The following is a 9,385-nucleotide window of genomic DNA, read 5'->3' on the forward strand; positions in this document are numbered from 1 at the left end:
ATCCTTATCTCATAGTAGGTGCTCAAAAAATGTAAGGTTTCTCTCTTTTCTTCTTCCTCAGGGACATTAGGCATTCAACGTGGTGTGCATCTACCAGATGAATGGATAGAGATATGGTACACACGTGCAATGGAATACTACTCAGCCATAAAAAAGAACTAACTAATGCCATTTGCAGCAACATGGGTGGACCTAGAGATTACCGTCCTAAGCAAGTCAGAAAGAGAAAGACAAATCCCATGTCACTCATACGTGAAATCTAAAACATGCCCCATATGAACCTACCTACAAAGCAGAAGCAGACTCACAGGCACAGAGAACAGACCTGCGGCTGCCAAGGAGGAAGGGAAAGGGGGAGGAACAGACTGAGAGATTGGGGTTAGCAGATGGAAACTGTTACACAGAAGATGAATAAACAAGGTCCTACTGCACAGCACAGGGACCTATACCCCATATCCTGGGATAAACCATCATGGAAAAGAATATTTTAAAATGTACATATGTGTGTAACTGAACCTCTTTGCTGTACAGAGAGAAATTAACACAGCATTATAAATCAGTTACAATAAAAATTCTTCAAAATTTTTTTTAAAAACACAAAGTGGTGTGCATCCCAGTGACATTTGTCTGGGATCATGTTTAGAGGACATCTGCCAGCATGTGCTGTCCATCTCTAGTGTGGCATCTGTGCAGAGGTCACCCTGCCTCCCCTGCACACTGAACACCTGCCAGCAGAGTGACGCGGCTCCTCACTCTCCCACCTTCTTGCCCAGGTGTCTGCTGGAACCAAGCAGAGTTATGGGAGGAACCATACAGATAGATGTGACAAGCTGCACCTCAGGCCAAACATATCTGTTGAGCGAACACCAGTGAGGAAGGGGAGGGATGCCCGGGGTGGGTGGGGTGAGCATCCTTGGAGGGATGCTACAATATGGCTAGATCTGGGATGTCTGGCCCTGAACCCAGGAGGGCCTCCTTGATCCCACATCAGCAAAATCCTCCCTGTGACCACCTTGGGCTGAATGCCTTTCAGGATGATCCTCCTCTCAACTCTCCACCTGGATGGATAGAGCAACAATATCCTTTGACCCCACTGATGATGATGAAAATGATGACATCTGGCATTTATTTTCAACATAACGTGCCAGACTTTCTATAAAATACACTATTACATCCTCAGATTCTGAGAGACCGGGACGCCTATCTCGATCTGACTAAAATCCACAGAGGATATGTAACCAACCAAGGAGACACAGCTGGTCAGTAAGGGAGCTAGAGATTTGAATCCACAGTCCTCATTCCAAAAGGGATATTTTCTGTCTCTATCTTGATGGACCCAGAAGTTCCTTTTCTTACTCCCTTACTCTGCAAAGATTAATGCCCTCTGCATGGTAGACTGGGCCCTGGGGGTGAAATAAACAATAAAACATGCTCAGTAACCTTAAGGAGCTCAAAGTTAATAATAAGAATCACCACCAGGTCTGACTGAGGAGGGACGGGCTTGACATGAGGCATTACACTGGTGGTGGGATGGGCTTGGAGCCCACTGTGAACACGCAGCGTGACGGCCTGTTAGTCGGGTTTGCTAGGCTGTGCTATATAGTAACAGCGACCACGACAGCAGAAATGTCAGCGACTTAACACATGCGAGTTTATTTCGGCTCACGCAAAGTCCACTGTGGGCCCAGGAACTCTTCATGTCCACTCCCTCTCCGCTACTGACTCAGGGATCCAGGCTTCCTGTGTCCTATAGCAATGCCATCTGGAACACATGGCTTCCAAGTCTCCGTGGCCAGGAAAAAGAAATGTCATTCACTGGCTCTTAAATGTTTCACTCCAGAGTGTCACATGTAACTTCAGTTCACAGACCCCTGGCCAGATCAGTCACATGGCCTTGCATGGGCACAGGAAGTGAGAAATACAGGCAGCACATGAATTCAGTAAGAAGCAAATGTCTCAGCCATAGAATGAAATTATTCATCCAGTTGGGCTGTACCATTAAAGGTCTAATATCCAACCAGAAGAAGCTGATGGTTCTATTTAGCAATGCCACTTTCAAACTTTATCTAGACTGCTATTCTGCAACTTTAGGCATTGTATTTTCAGAGCCTCCCAGACAGAGGGGACTCCCAAAAAGAGAGGAGACCAAGTTGAAAAAGGGATTTGAAGTCTACTCTGAGGAAGAGTTGAAAAGATTCTTGGTCTGGAAGAGGATAAACCTCCAATCTCAAATTTCAGATTCCTGAAGGACTGTCATGGGACAAAAACTACTCTGTGGGTCTCCTTGGTGCACAGCTCAGTCCGAGGGAAGTTACACAGACAATTCCCAGAGGCATAGTCAGAGCAGAGCACTTTTGAAAAGACTGCCACAGGACAGAGTGAATCCCTGTTGCAGGAATATGCAAGCAGAGTCCAGAAAGCCATTTGATTTGGATGCTTCAATTCTTCAGGTATCTGAAGAAGTTGAAATAAACATACAATAGTATGCCTTACAGATAGAGTTCAGACAGCAAGGGGAGGGAGCACAGCTCATTCACGCTCTAAGCTTGGCATCATAAGGCATCAGAAAGGACAGCAGCCCTCAGAACCCCTATTAGTCAGGTTAGGCTAGGCTTCGCAACACTAACAGCAACAACAACAAAAAAGCAAAAGCTTCACAGTTTAACAAATACACGTTTGTTTCTCTGGGGCAGGGTAGAGTGTCCAGGACCCTCCTCCCTGGGCTCCTCCAGAAAGAAACTCTGCTGTCTGGGTGCCTCCTACTCTCAGGGACCCTTATGAAGGACACCCAATGTGAAAACAAATAAAAGGAAATCACCCCATCAGAGCTATAAGTAATAATCAATAATTCAAAGCCTTGATAAAGTCTTGCTGGAGAGCATTTCAGAGAGAAGGCACAGGCTGAGTTTCATGGTTAATTCAATGTCAATTAGCTGATTGCTAACTTCCCTCCAGCGAAATCGCATGCAGTGCAGGGCAGAGAAATCAAACGTGCTCTCGCTTTAACAAGCCTGGCGTTTCAATCATTCATCTCTGGCCGCAGGCTCAGAACCAATGCCAACAGACGTTCCTTCACAGCTTTATCAACCATTTCTGCATGTCACTGTTTTCTCAGCTGCCCTTAATTGTCCCAGGACCATCTCTGGGAACCATGGCTACTTGAAATCCAAAGTCAAGAGAATAGCTTTCTGCTTCCTGGAAGGTATGAGACCCACAGCTCCTGAAACTCAGTTTCCCCCTGAAGATCTCTTCCTCCAAGGGTGTACTTCCATCAGTCAAGGTGACGAAGCACGCAACAGGAATGGCAAAGAGACTGGCACATAGTAGGTGCTCAATTCAGGTAGTTTCCTTGGCCCTCGCGCATCCTTAGATGGCTACCTTGCTCGTCTCCAAGCCGCTGTAGAAGCTGTGGCTTCTTCAGCACCATGGCCAGAGTCTCTGCCCAGAGGCTAAAAATGGCAGGAGAGGATCAAGATGAGAAGATGCTGCAGGGCTCAGAGTTGGGGGGCGTGGTGGAGGGAGCGCAGTGGGGAAGTCAGTGTGAAGGAATCCTGGGGACCAGTGAAGCCCACTGCTTTCCTTTGCACAGGAGGAAACAGGCCAGAGAGGGCAAAGGACTTTCCTGGGATCACAAAGATGCTGGCTCTCCAAGCTCACAATCCACATCTCATGCTGTCCCACAGAAGGCGAGGTCAGGATTCTGGGTCCCTTCTGTTTTCTAGGAACTCCCTAGGGTGTGAGACACAAAAGAAGAGTTACTGGTGTACAGGGAGAGCCCGTGAAAGGGCTGCCTGGAGGAACAGACGGCTGCAGGAGGCCTAGGCTCTCCCTGGGGGTTCAGCCCTAGACCAGAACTCTTGGAAAGTGTCCTTTGCCCATCTCTCCTCCTCACAGTTCTGAGTTGGGGCTATAATGGATCATTCACATGCCTAGCACGGCGCACAGCACTACAACCAGGGTAGGAAGAGGCTCCCTACACACATCCAGCACCTTCTCTTGGCAAGGTGACATCTCTCTCAAAAGTGTGTAGCATGCTGTGATGGCTCATGTTCTGTGTCAACATGACTGGGCTAAGGGGTGCCTAGATAGCTGGAAAAAACATTATTTCTAAGTATGTCTCCAAGAGCATTTCCAGAAGAGATCCACATTTGAGTCAGTAGATGGAGTAAAGAGGATCACCCTTACCAATGTAGGTGGGCATCACTCAGCCCACCAAGGGCCTGAATAGAACAGAAAGGGCAGAGGAAGGGTGAATTCTCTCCCTGTTTGAGCTGAGATGTCCATATTCTGCCTTCAGACTTTAGTTCTCCTGCTTCTCACACCTTCAGACTCAGACTGGGACTTATAGCAATGGTTCCCCTGGTTCTCAGGCCTCCAGGTTTGAACTGCAAGTATACCGCTAGTTTTCTTGGGCTTCCAGCTTACAGATGGCAGACGGTGGAACTTCTCAACATCCATAATCATGTGCTGCTGCCGCTGCTAAGTCACTTCAGTCGTGTCCGACTCTGTGCGACCCCAGAGACGGCAGCCCATCAGGCTCCCCCGTCCCTGGGATTCTCCAGGCAAGAACACTGGAGTGGGTTGCCATTTCCTTCACCAATGCATGAAAGTGAAAAGTGAAAGTGAAGTTGCTCAGTCATGTCTGACTCTTAGCGACCCCATGGACTGCAGCCTACCAGGCTCCTCCGTCCATGAGATTTCCAGGCAAGAGTACTGGAGTGGGGTGCCATTGCCTTCTCCGATAATCATGTGAGCCAATCGCTAATAATAAACCTCTCACTTTCTCTTTCTCTCTCTCTCTCTATATATGTGTGTGTGTATATATATATATATGTATATACCCACACACACATACATATGTATACACCCTGTTGTTCTGTATCTCTTGAGAGCCCTGACCAATAAATATACCCACACGTTGTGGACTGCCCAGGTGTGCAGTGACTACAGAATTTTGTCCTGTGCAAGACTGAGGATGTTGTTTCCATGACCATGACCCCCTCCCCTACTCACCTTCCCTGGGGGTGAAGGAAGGCAACTCTCCTCTATCACAGACCAACCTTGAAAACAGATGCTGTGCCCAGCAAGCTGACTTATGTCCCTTCCTTGTTAGACATCTGTAAGGTGTTTGTTTTTGGAAGAGGAGGGACAATCTAGTCTCTGGTCTCTGTTAGGCGGTGTAGTTGCCAGTGAAAACCTACAGTCACAGACATGTGGGTTTGAATCCTACCTCCACCACGTTCCAGCCGTGAGATACTGAAAGAGCTATTTAACCTCTCAGAGCCCCAGTTTCTTCATTTATAAAATGAGGATAATGATAGTACCGAACTTATAAATAGTTGAGAGGATTAAATGAGACAGCTCATGCAAGCGCTTCACACGGTGCCAGGTAAAGAAAAACTGTTTCATAAATAGCAGCAGTCTTCCTTTAGTAAAAGTTTCTTTTGGAAAAATTCCAAGCCTCAAGGGCATCCCAGAAGTCTGTCCAGACAGAATGAGGCTCAATCTGAAGCCGTGTTCAGGGCCAGTCTGGGCCCGGGCTGGGGCTCACTGTAAGGTCAGAGTCCAGGCTCAGTCGGAACCTAATCAAAGCTCTCCCACTGACTCACAACACAGCCTTGTGTGAAAGTCCCTTCCCTAGAAGCCTCAGTTTCCTTACCTGTAAAATGGAACAATGAGGCAGCCAATGTGCTCTCTGGAGGCAGAGGGCACCATCACATCATGCGTCTGAAGGCTGGTGTCAACCCCAGAGACCTGTGTCTCTCTCTGGTGTGACTTGCATCCCTCTGGACCTTGGGCCTACTGGGTGAGAGGTTTCTCTCCATGTTTCCCTTTGCCCACAATGGAGAACATTTCCGGGGATCAGAGGGAAGGACACCCAGGCTGTGCTGCTCTTCCCATGGGCGGGGAACAGAAAGCATGGGATTCACTACACACATGTTGGCTGACTTCTCTGCACCGTGCCAGCTTCCTGCATTCACTGCTTGGTTTATTTGAGGAGACTCAGATGAGCCAGATGTGAGTTCAGCAGACCTGCCCAGACCAACAAGCTGAGCCCTTTCTCACTGTCTCGCTCATACACTCTGCACCTCACTTGGTTTCTCTTTGTCTGTCCATCTCTGCTGGACAGCTTGCTCCTCCGCCTCTCTGTCTCCTCAGGCTGTTGAGTCTCATCTGATCCCCTGCCTCGGATTCAGTTGCTGCCCTTCTCAGTCCTGCTCTGTGCCCCGGGAGGCTGACCCCTGAGGACTGCACGGCTGGGGCGCCCCTGGTTGGGTTCAGCTGGCAGGAGGCATGAGAAGAGATGGCAGGGTGGGAGGGGAGGACAGTCAGGGATTCCTTCCCCACGACCCCTCTCCTGGGCCACATCTTTCAAAAAGGCTGTGTTTCTCCATGACTACAGCATGTACGAGGCATCTGGTCCTTCCTTGGCACCAGCCCCAGCTTTCTAATCTCCAGCCATGCCTTGCAAGTAGCCTGTCCATTCCATTGCAGTCTCTATGTGTAAAGCATTTGAGGTGTGGTAAAGAACCTGCCTACCAATGCAGGAGCTGCAAGAGATGCGGGTTTGATCCCTGGGTCAGGAAGATCCCCTGGAGAAATAAATGGCAACCCATTCCAGTATTCTGGCCTTGGATTCCAGAATTCATGAATTCCAGAATTCCATGGACAGAGGAACCTGGTGGGATGGGGGGTCACAAAGAGTCCAACACAACTATGCAACTAAGCGCATGTGCACACGCACACACGCACACACACACGCGCGCGCGCACACACATGCACGCGCACACACACACACGCACGCACACACACACACACACTGTGCCCTGCCAGGACCCTTACTGAACACTCCTCAGCCTACTCAACCAAAGAGGACGCTCTTTGGCATCCTCGGTATCTCTCAGTGTCTCTCCCCTGCAAGTTCTCCTGAACCCAGGGTGGGAAACACTGAGACTGCTTCTGTCACTTCTCCTAGTAGAGAGACCCCTCCAGGATGCTGGGGTGGGGAGGGGTCCCTGTTACAGACAGAGAGAGTCAAAAGACCCTCTCATCTTCCTCACAGGCCAGAGAGAACTAAGGGCAGCTTATAACTCTGGTGGGTTATAGCACCCCTTTGCGACAAAGCAGGTAAAACATTTGATAACCTCTATTTCCTCCTTTATAACATAAAGAAATTCACTCTTCTTCCCAAGCTGTTACAGGATCTGGTGGGCTAAGGGATGTGATGTGGTCTATAAACTACAACCATGACACCGAGGTGGGAAATTATTACTGAGTTCCTGCCTCCAAGTTGCAAGGCAGGTGGGGGAAAGGGTAGCAGGCCCACAGAAGAGCCAACATCTGATGTATAGGGCTGCTCCCTGTCCCACAGACAAGGAAGAGCCGCTGCTTTCTGAAGAACATCAATATCCCAAGTGAAACTGACATTGAGGTTGGACCGGGAACCTGGCTGAAACTGGGAATGAGGCTGTGATTGAAATTTGGGCTGGAGTTAGATTTAGGCTGGGGGCTGAGGCTCGTGGGCTGGAGTTGAAGTTAAGGTTAGGGCTGAGGAGGGGGTTGAGGCTGGGGCTGAAATCAGCATTGGAGATGGGTTAGAGATTAAGGTCAAGGTTGAGGTCTGAGTGGGGTCTGGGGATGAAGACTGAAATCGGGCTGAAGCTGAGTCTGCCCTGAGTTGGGGTTTGGGCTTGAGGTTCCAGAATCCTCCCTGCCTGCAGAGACCCCCACAGGGCCTTGGGAGTCTCACTGACCTACCCTGTAGAGGGGTTGACACAGTGACATCTCTTCCTTTGTCCCTCTGGGCTGACTACTTTATTCATTCATTTATTATTTCACTGAACCACTCAGTTAAAAATATACTGCTCACCTATTACATGCTGAACACTATACCGGATGTTGGAAATGCACTATAAGCCAAGCAAATGGCTTGTGTTTTTAAAGGGACGAAAGGGCTTCCCTGGTGGTCCAGTGGTTAAGAATTTGCCTTGCAATGCAAGGGACACCAGTTCAATCCTTGGCCTGGGAAGATCTCACATGCTGTGGGACGACTAAAACCATGCCACAACTACTGAGTCTGAGCTCTACGGCCCTCAAGCCACAACTACTGAAGTCCACACACCCTAAGAGCCTACGCCCCACAAGAGAAGTCACTGCAACGATAAGCCCACGCACCACAACGAAAAGTGGCCCTCACTCGCCACAACTAGAGAAAGCCTGCGTGAAGCAGCGAAGAACCAGCACCACCATAAATAAATGCGTGGTGCTCAGTCGTGTCTGACTCCTTGTGACCCATGGACTGTAGCCCACCAGGCTCCTCTGTCCATGGAATTTTCCAGGCAAGTATACTGGAGTGGGTTGCCATTTCCTCCTCCAGAAAGTCTTCCCAAACCAGGGATCTCGAACCCATGTCTCTTACATCTTCTGCATTGGCAGGTGGGTTCTTTACCCCTAGCGCCACTTGGGAAGCCCATAAATAAATACAATAATTTTTAAAAGGAGGAAAGACAACAACCCAGCAGTCACAGAAATGAAAGCAAAGGAGTACAAAAGACTGTGAATGAAAGGCCCAGGGAGCCACGTGACAGCACAGCAGAAGAAGGGTCATGGAAGGCCACTGGAGGTGACGAAAGCTCCCAAAGTGGCTCAAAGTTCATACGGGGGAAACAGATGACGGAAAGACAGACTCCTGCTAGTAACGGAGGAACGCTTCCTGGAAGTGGTGGCATTGTGCTAAACTCTTCATAAGCCCCTCCATCCATGAAGCTGGGAGGCAGCAGGTGCAATGGCTTTCAGTTCAGTTCAGTCGCTCAGTCGTGTCTGACTCTTTGCGACCCCATGAATCGCAGCACTCCAGGCCTCCCTGTCCATCACCAACTCCCGGAGTTCACTCAGACTCACGTCCATCGAGTCAGTGATGCCATCCAGCCATCTCATCCTCTGTCATCCCCTTCTCCTCCTGCCCCCAATCCCTCCCAGCATCAGAGTCTTTTCCAATGAGTCAACTCTTCGCATGAGGTGGCCAAAGTACTGGAGTTTCAGCTTCAGCATCATTCCCTCCAAAGAAATCCCAGGAGTCGGATAAACCTGGGCCCTAACCAGACTATCAAGGTACAAACCAGCTGAGCTGTGTACCTCATACAAGCAACTTACCCTCTCCAAGCTTCCATCCCATTCTTTAAGATAGGGACAGTAATTCGTACTTTGCAGGGCTTATATGAGGATTTAACATGATGTGTATAGGGGCTTCTCTGATGGTCTAGTGGTTAAGAATCCACCTTGCAATGCAAGGGATGCAGGTTCAATCTCTGGTCGGAGAACTGAGATCCCACCTGCCTCGAAGCAACTAAGCCCACACACCACAAGTACTAAGCCCACGTGCCTC

This window comes from Bubalus bubalis, chromosome 6, assembly GCF_019923935.1.
Source record: "Bubalus bubalis isolate 160015118507 breed Murrah chromosome 6, NDDB_SH_1, whole genome shotgun sequence".
Lineage (NCBI taxonomy): Eukaryota > Metazoa > Chordata > Mammalia > Artiodactyla > Bovidae > Bubalus > Bubalus bubalis.